Below are 8516 nucleotides of genomic sequence, written 5' to 3'. Positions count from 1 at the left end.
ACAAACTTGAACAGATCATGAAATGGGAGATGGACTGTAGCCCGAGTATATGTGAAAACCGGGGGGGGGGGGGGGGGGGGCATTCATATTCTCAAGGGATTTTGTGATGCGCTGTGGCCTCTGTCACACGGAGCCCTTGTGAAGGGCTGACAGGATGAGGTGGCGGAGTTGGGGGATTTTCTCCACCACTGGGGCCTCCTCTTTGTCTAATAGACCTTTTCGGCTTCAGCCAGGAGCTTCTGCTCCGTCTTACTCCGGCTGAGGCCTTGGCTGTCCACGGGCCTCAGGCGGTGCTCCCGCATCCTGAAATGCGGGCCTGAGCAGGACTCCTGTTGCACGGAGCGCACGTTAGCGTGCCCTGCCTCTTCTGAGCGCCAGCAACCCGAGGGCCGTTGCCACGTTCACCCGTTCAATTCTCTTCATAGCTAACAGGGTTCTTTTATTGAAGAGAAAATGACCACAGAAAAGTTAGGCAACATGAAATCCTCTCAGGAAACGAACTATATGTAGCTTCCTAAATAGTTCACTGCAGTAAATCGGGGTTGATCAGGATGAGGCTGGAGGGGACTGCTGTGACCTCCACTCCCGACTCCACCTCAGATGGACATGGTGGATTCTTGAAGAGAAAGGCCTGAGAGAAACCCCGGCCTTGGCCTAGGCCAGCCATCTGCATATCCCCTTCAGGCCTTCAGCTGTACGGAGGGGACACGCGCCCCCGCCCCAGGGACCTGGGGCCTAGCGTGTGGGCTCTGAAATCCATCACTGCGCTGGTGCTGAGGCCATCCCTCCTTTGTGGTACTGCCTGCCAATTACCCAAGTTCGAGGGGGAAACTGAGGCCGCCTGTGGATGGGAGACACCACTTTCCTCTACTGGTGGACCTTGGCTCCAACACTTCCCAGCACCTCGGCCAAACCTTCTTTAGTCTGCACAGTAGCTAGGATCCTTCCGCCACCATGCCTTCCTGCTCTCCTTTGCTGGGGTCAGACATGCAGCGAGTTCTGATGCTACAGCCTTCCACTAGCATCAACCCTATTTCTCCTGCGGGATTTCCCCGGTCAGATCCTTGCACATCTGACCTCCTCTTGGTCGATGGTCTGTGGAGGACCTACACTAACCCGTGGTGCTATCCAGAGTCCTGCTGCTTCTGTTGGCTAGCTTGATTGTTGACCTTGGGCCTCCTTGTCTCATGGCCCCGCGCCCTGCTGGGCATGTCCTGCCAGCCTTATCAGGAAGGTTACTTTGTCCTATTCAGGTGCTCTGTCATTCCCGATCATAGTAAGTCTTAGTCTCCTGTGATGTCTGTCTGTGGAGTACACAGCCTTTGATGACTGTGTCTTCAAGATTCAGATTCTCATGTCCCTAATTGTGACAGCACAGATTTAAGAAATTCCAGCAGATTGCATTTCTCCTTTGCTAGTCTGGAATCCCCAGTGGACCTGGGCATGTCTTTTGTCTCTGAACTGCAGAATTTAGGGACATTCTGGCCTTTGTCCAAGTTGCACTGAAGTTGAGGGTTAAAGCCACCCGGCTATTGGTACAGGAGAGCAACTGCTAGATTAAAAATGACCCAAAAAGTTTCCCCGGGCACAGAAGTCACTGACTCCATGATCATTCAGGTGTCTCTCATTCAAATATACCCACGGACTCTTACTAAATCTCTTAGCACTCCTTGTGGGGCTACACAAACATGGGTCCTATCATTTCAGTTCATGGCAGATTGTTCTGTTGGAATGGAATTTTGCCACATCAAATATTGAATAATATTAGTGGAAAACACTTTGAGCTCAGCACTGGTGTTTATTTTGAAAATGAATCCTCTCTACCTAGGAAATGGTAATAGTATTATCTCCAGGGAGGGTTATTGAGGGACTGGAGGACGGGGCCACAGGGAGGCTGACTTCTCACTTAATGCTCACGAATGTTTTCAATTACTTTGTACTGAGGAAGTAATACACTTTTTCTAAGTTTTAAAACAACAAAAAATGAACTCTGAAAAAGCCACTAAACCATGAAAATGGGATACTCCTTGGACTGTGTAGATACTTAGCATTTAATCAACGAGGTAACACTATGCTTGGCCTGCTGCCATCAAAGCTGGATGGTGATGGTCCGGATGGCTTGTCTCCTCCAATGACATTCTTTTTGTAATGTAGAGTCTGATTCTCATTTTGCCTTCACTCGCTCATTTGCTCCTGGGAGGAGGGATTAATTGGACACCCGCCCCCGCCCCCCCTTGGTTACCAATGATGGTCAGCTTTCAGTTTTTTTGTTTTTGTTTTTTGTTTTTTAAGATTTATTTGAGAGAAACAGCAGGGGCAGTGGGAGAGGGACAAGCAGACTCGGCAGCCCAACGCAGGGCTCGATCCCAGGAACCTGAGACCATGACTCGAGCCAAAATCAAGAGTCGGACTTTTAACAGACTGAGCCACGCAGGCGCCCCAAAGATAGTCTTTAAAGCGCTCATATATATGTATAGGCACAGAAGTACCTCAAAGAGAAAGTAACTCTCTGTAACATTACAGTGTTCTTCCTACTTAAAAACGTGAGGAATATTTTACCTTTTTAAAGCTGATGGCTTTTTAAGGCCGGGTTGGGGGGGGGGGGAAGGCTGCTAACAGAGGTACATTTCCAAACCAACATATGGAAAATATTATAGACCAAGAAGTGAAAGAGTCCTGAATTACATCCAGGAGATCTCCCTGGTTGTAATTACAAACACTTAGGAAATCTCTGATGTATAAAAGCAGTACGATGAAGCCCTCAGCTCTTGGCCAGAGGCGAGCAAAGATTTTTTTTTAAATTCTGAAGCCAGTGATTTATATTTATAACACTTCCAAGCCCAAACTAGCATTCTCATTACATTTATTCATGAAAATGATAAATGGGCCATTTCCTGATGAATGAGCAGATTTCCTACCATTCATTGGAAAATTCAGTACAAAAGGGGGAAAATGTCACTTAGCAAGGCATCTATATTTCCTTTTCTTTCTGGACAACTGAAAATGACATGAGAAATGAGTGTCTTGTGACTGTTTAAGTTAGACCTCTCAGAGCCCCCAAAAGTAGGGGCTGAGATAAGGCAAAGCCTAGAGGCACTAAATTACTGTTGAACTTTCTGAACTGAGGCGCAGAGCAAGTCCTGTGAGGACGGCATGGAGCTGGTCCGGAACACTAACCTAGCCCTTGAACAATGGAAGCAGGGCCGAGGAGGTTGCCAGTCCATAGTAATGTGATAGGAACTGCTGCTGTCAGACGCGAGGCTTCAGCAGAGTTAAAAGCAGCAGCTGTGCGAGTTGCCAGCTGAATTACACTCGGTCCTGGTAAAATGAGTCCCCTTTCCAAACCTGCCATTCCTCACTGTTTTAGGGTGCTGCTCTTGTATTTCAGCTTCCACACTGCCCTGTCTCTCACAACTCATTCTTTCCCACAATTCTCCGTCTCAGATTCTCTTCTCACAATTCATCCTCTCCCACAATGCCTTGCTCTCCCGTGATTCCCAGGCTCTCCTACAATTTGTTTTCCTTTACAATTCTATTCTGTTCTTATTTTCTCCCCCAATTCTCATCAGCTACCCCAATTTTTATTCCCCCAGAAATTTTTTCACTAAGCTTCTATTCTCTCAGTTCTTCCCACAGGTCTCCCTGCCACTCACACAATTTTCAATATTGTAATTTCCATCTGCCTCATTATTATACATGCTGACAATTTATGCTAAAATAATTTTATATTCTCTTTAGCAATTCTTTCATATTCCGCGGCTCCCACAAGCCTCTGCGGCTCCCACAAGCCTCCTGTAACTATATGCATCTCCTATAATTCTCTATTCTCTTCCACAATTTTTGTTATTATAATTGTCATCTCCCTCACAATTCTCCATGGTCTGTCAATTTTATTTTCTTATAATTTACCACTTTTATATTTTTCTTCTACACACAGCTCCCCTCGCCTCCCGTAATGCCCCCTCGCCTCCCGTAATGCCCCCTCACCTCCCGTAATGCCCTCCACCAGACACCCTGCTGAGCCTAGAGCCCGACATTGGGTTCCATCCCATGACCCTGAGATCTTGACTTGAGCCAGAATCAGGAGTCAGACGCTTAACTGACTGAGCCACCCAGGCGCTCCTGAAGTTGGAGTATATATCTTACCAAGCTGCTTGCCTCTGTATAAGTGTTAGGAACAATGCCGCCTACCCACAGTTGCCAGTTCACAGTGCTCTGTGATGAGAAAAGGAGCCTGTGCCAAAAGGGAAAGCAATTTACGTCATCAAGAAAGTTGCTATGAAAAAGAAGTTCATACTAACTAAATACTGCTGAGTAACATCAGATTTACATTCTAGTACAAGCTTCTTATCCCACTTTGGCCTGGCACTTGAGTACCTCTGCCCTTCACTTACAATCTAGACCCTGTTGTATAAGGAAGCAGTTGCTGAGTCAGTAAGCAGGTACTAAAGAGTTCCAGGAATGAATGAATTTTGGAAAACATCATTCATTTAACAGTACTGTCAGAGCATCTGTAACATGCCGGGTCCTGTGTTAAGTGTTGGGAATAGAAAAGTGAAAACCCTGGACAATAGTCCCTGCTTGAGGGCCAGTGCCCTTAACCTCAGCACGGTGGGTCTGCCTGCTTGCTCAGAAATGTTCCCGCACCAGCCACTGCCACCCTTGTGGAGCCCAATACTAAAGCTGAGATAGATGTCTGTTGTGGACCTGGGCACCTGGAAGTCTCCCCCAGGCAAAGTCAAGGAGCCTGTGAAGGTGGCCATTGATGCAGGATATCATCACATTGACTGTGCCTGTGTCTATCAAGGTAAGAACGAGGTGGGAAAAGCCATCCAAGAGAAGGTCGTGAAGCAGGAGGACCTCTTCATCATTAGCAAGTTAGGTCCTACCTTTGAGAGAATCCTAGTGAAGGAAGCCGATCAGAAGACTGCCAAGAATCTGAAACAGGACTATCTGGACATCTATCTTATTCACTGGTCACAAGGATTACAGCCTGCGAAGGACTTTTCCCCCTGAAGACCATAAAGGCAATGACCTCACCAGTAAACTAACATTCTTGGGTGCCTGGGAGGCCATGGAGGAGCTGGTGGGTGAGGGGCTGGTGAGAGCCTTTGCAGTCTTCGACCACTTCCAGATCAAAAGGCTCTTGAACAAACCTAGGCTGAAATGCAAACAAGTGACTGACCAGATCGAGTGTCCCCCTTGCCTCACAGGAAAAAATGGATCCAGGACAGCCATTCCAAGGGCATCGCTGTCACAACTTAAAGCCTTCTGGGCTCTCCCGAAAGACTTTGGGCCTAGCCAGAGGATCTTCACCTCTGGAGGATCCCAAAATTCAGGTGATAGATATGAAGCACAAAAAACCCACAGCCCAGGGTCTGATCCAATTCCATATCCAGAGGACTAGAGTTGCGATCCTCAGGTTTGTCACCGACATGCATTGTTGAGAACTTTGAGGCCTTTGACTTTAAATGGATTAATGATGAGGAGATGGTGACCATACCTAGCTTCAACAGGAACTGGAGGGCCTGGACTGTGATTGTATGTCTCGTTTGGAGGATTATCCCTTTAATGCAGGTTATTGAGGCTGAATCTCCTGACAAGATTACCTGGCATATTCTCTCTTCACTTTACTGTGGTGTAACTCTCTACCAGAGTCCTGTTTCAGCCAAGCTAATCTGCAATCAGGGAGCCTGGCCCTGCTGTAGGCCCAAATCTAGGCAGCGTTGTATCTCGATCAGTGTGCTCAACTACAAACCGATTATCACAGGGGGGTATGACTGAGAAACAAATGACTGTGGTGTTTTTGCCTTTTTTTGTTTTTGTTTAATAATTATTTGATCTGATCACCAGGGAACTCTGCTAATGAAGATTAAAAAGAAATAAAAGACTAATAGTGCAAAAAATAAGTCCCTCCTCTTGTGGAATTTACCTTCTAGTAAATCAAACAACCGATGAATGATCCAGTACACAAACATAATTTCAAAGTGTGAGACACCCCATGAAGAAAGAGAAACAGGTGCTGTGACAGATATTGAGGGATAGGGCTGCCTCTCGGGGTGTGGTGCGGGGAGCAGCAGGTTTGCATCTCTTGAGTTTGTTAGAAATGCAGAATCTCAGGGATGCCTGGGTGGCTCATTCGGTTAAGCGTCTGCCTTTGGCTCAGGTCATGATCTCAGGGTCCTGGGATCGAGTCCCGCATTGGGCTCCTTCCTCGGCGGGGAGCCTGCTTCTCCCTCTGCCTGCTGCTCCCCCTGCTTGTGTGCACTTGCTCTCTTTCTCTCTCTCCCCCTCTCTCTGACAAATAAATAAAATCTTAAAAAAAAAAAAAATACAGAATCTCAGCCTCCCACCGCTGTCCCCCGCTCCCTTCCTGAACCCACTGAGTCCAAGTCTGCTTTGTAACAGATCTGTGTGTGCAGTACAGATTGAGAGCTTTGGAGACAGCCTCAGATGTCATTGTGAGGAAAGACCTCTCCGAGGAGGTGATGTTTGAGCTGAGACCTGAATGGTGAGAAGGACCCAGCCTTGTAAAGTTCAGGACAGAGTGGTCCCGACGATGGGAACAGCAGAGGAAATCTTTCTGCGATCAGAATGAACAGGAAGACCAGTGGGGCCTGCAGAGTGTAGCCTGAATGGATGAAGCAAGTTCCTAAGACACAGCCAGGCCCCACTGCCTCCACAACCCCCTGCTTATGGTTCAGGGTTCCTTGTTCACCAGGGCCCACCTTCTGTCCTCAGAGGCACCATGTGTCTGTATCATGTCTATATCAAGGGCCAGGGCTGCCTCACTCATTGATATAAATGCTATAAATTACATATTGCCAGAGGTTATTCTGTTTAATAGTTTCAATAGTATAACAACTTCAGGGGGTATACTATTGCTAGTCAATAAATTCTATTTTTTTTTGTTTGTTTGTCTTTTAATGATAATTTGAGTCAAACTCCTAAAAAGAAAATTAATTTTGACTCGTGTTACCATTCGAAGAATGCTCTAAAATTGTGGATAACTATCTTTTAATTTGGATCAGCCCCAACTTATCTGAACCCCAGTTCTATGCTTCCAAATGTACACAGGACATCACCCACTGAATGTTTCTCTAACTTACAGCTGATGCTATTTAAGACTAGACTCTCTATTTCTCTTATAGATGTGATGCCTTTTTTTTAACTGCTTGTTTTCTGTGGAAGTTCCCAAATGAAAACGTTAGAAGCCCACTCTTCTATCATTTATATCCACTATGTTATCTTGCTGGGTGTGTTTGTTTGTTTGTTTGTTTGTTTTTTCCTCCTTTGACCCTTCCATTCCTACTGCCAGAACCCTAAAGCTTTCATTTTCCCAACAAGGTCTAGGCTCTCCATACCTATAGATTATAGTCCCTGGGACTCCATTTCTAGGAATGAACAGGACACCTTGATGTGGTCTTGGAATGATTGTTGCCTCTTAGACTTCAGCGTGAAATGGTCTGTCTTGTGTTTCTCCAAAAGTAAAATGCAGCCAAGGCGCCTGGCTCAGTCAGCAGAGGATGTGACTCTTGATCTTGGGGTTGTGATTTCAAGCCCCACATGGGGTGTAGAGATTATAAATAAATAAAAACTTTAATAAAAAATGCAGAAAAAATTCAAGAGGTCTAAACTCAGGATAGCATCTTTACAACACAGAAAGTGTGGGTTGCTGTCAAAACCCATACTTTATTTCAAACACCAGTCCAACCTCCATCACCTCCAATCTCCCCCCGGCAAAAAAAAAAAAGAAAACAAAAAACAAAACAAAAAAACCCTTAAACTCCCTAAAGTCTAGCACTATAACCTTCCTGCCGCTAGGTTTCTCTCCAAATAAAGCTTCTTTCTGGAAATTTAAATGCCAAAGGCTCCTATTAGCTGCTGAGAGCAGCTTAACTGATTGATTTTTGAATGTCAACATGTATAATGCTCAGAGGCCCATATTTGAAAGACCTTTATATTCTTTGTTTCCTATACAACTGACCAGAACACTTGAGTCATTTTAATAGGACTTTCCTTTTTCTTCTATATTAAGGACAGAGTGTTTACTAAAAGTGACCATCCTCTATTCTAGCTGAACAGTGAGAAACGCATTCTGACAGAAAATAAAGCGTTGTGATCCCTGAGGAAGCCCTCACACCCAAAATGTTTATCACCCAGTTACAAGTTTGGAACTTTCACTTTGGATCAGCTACTGTGTTCTGGGTTTGAGGACTTTCCACAGATAAGTGGTTTTGGTGTTTCCCATAACTTAATTCCCCCAGAACTCAGACCAAATGCCATGCTTATTCAGTTAAGCTTCAGTTCCCAGAATATTTTTGTGTTCTGTTGCAAGTTGAGAAAAACATGTATGTGTATTTAGAATGGCTTCCTTAAATCTTTGGAAAGCTCTTCCAGTTTGCAGTTGAATATTTAAAAATTTCAAATTTCACCAACCAGTGAAAAATTTGGCCCCATAACTTCACTTTGCAGGGGACTTAGGTCTCTCCCAACTCTTATCTCAAGAGAGAAAG

The 8516-nt window shown here is 45.4% G+C and overlaps 1 pseudogene; it reads left to right on the top strand.

Moving 5' to 3' along the window:
- The first annotated feature begins 4692 nt into the window (after positions 1 to 4692).
- LOC118540718 (aldo-keto reductase family 1 member B10 pseudogene) lies at positions 4693 to 5585 on the top strand (annotated as a pseudogene).
- Positions 5586 to 8516: the final 2931 nt, after the last annotated feature.

The sequence above is a fragment of the Halichoerus grypus genome, chromosome X (genome assembly GCF_964656455.1).
Source record: "Halichoerus grypus chromosome X, mHalGry1.hap1.1, whole genome shotgun sequence".
In the NCBI taxonomy this organism is placed as follows: domain Eukaryota; kingdom Metazoa; phylum Chordata; class Mammalia; order Carnivora; family Phocidae; genus Halichoerus; species Halichoerus grypus.
This window is presented reverse-complemented; position numbering and strand designations above follow the sequence as displayed.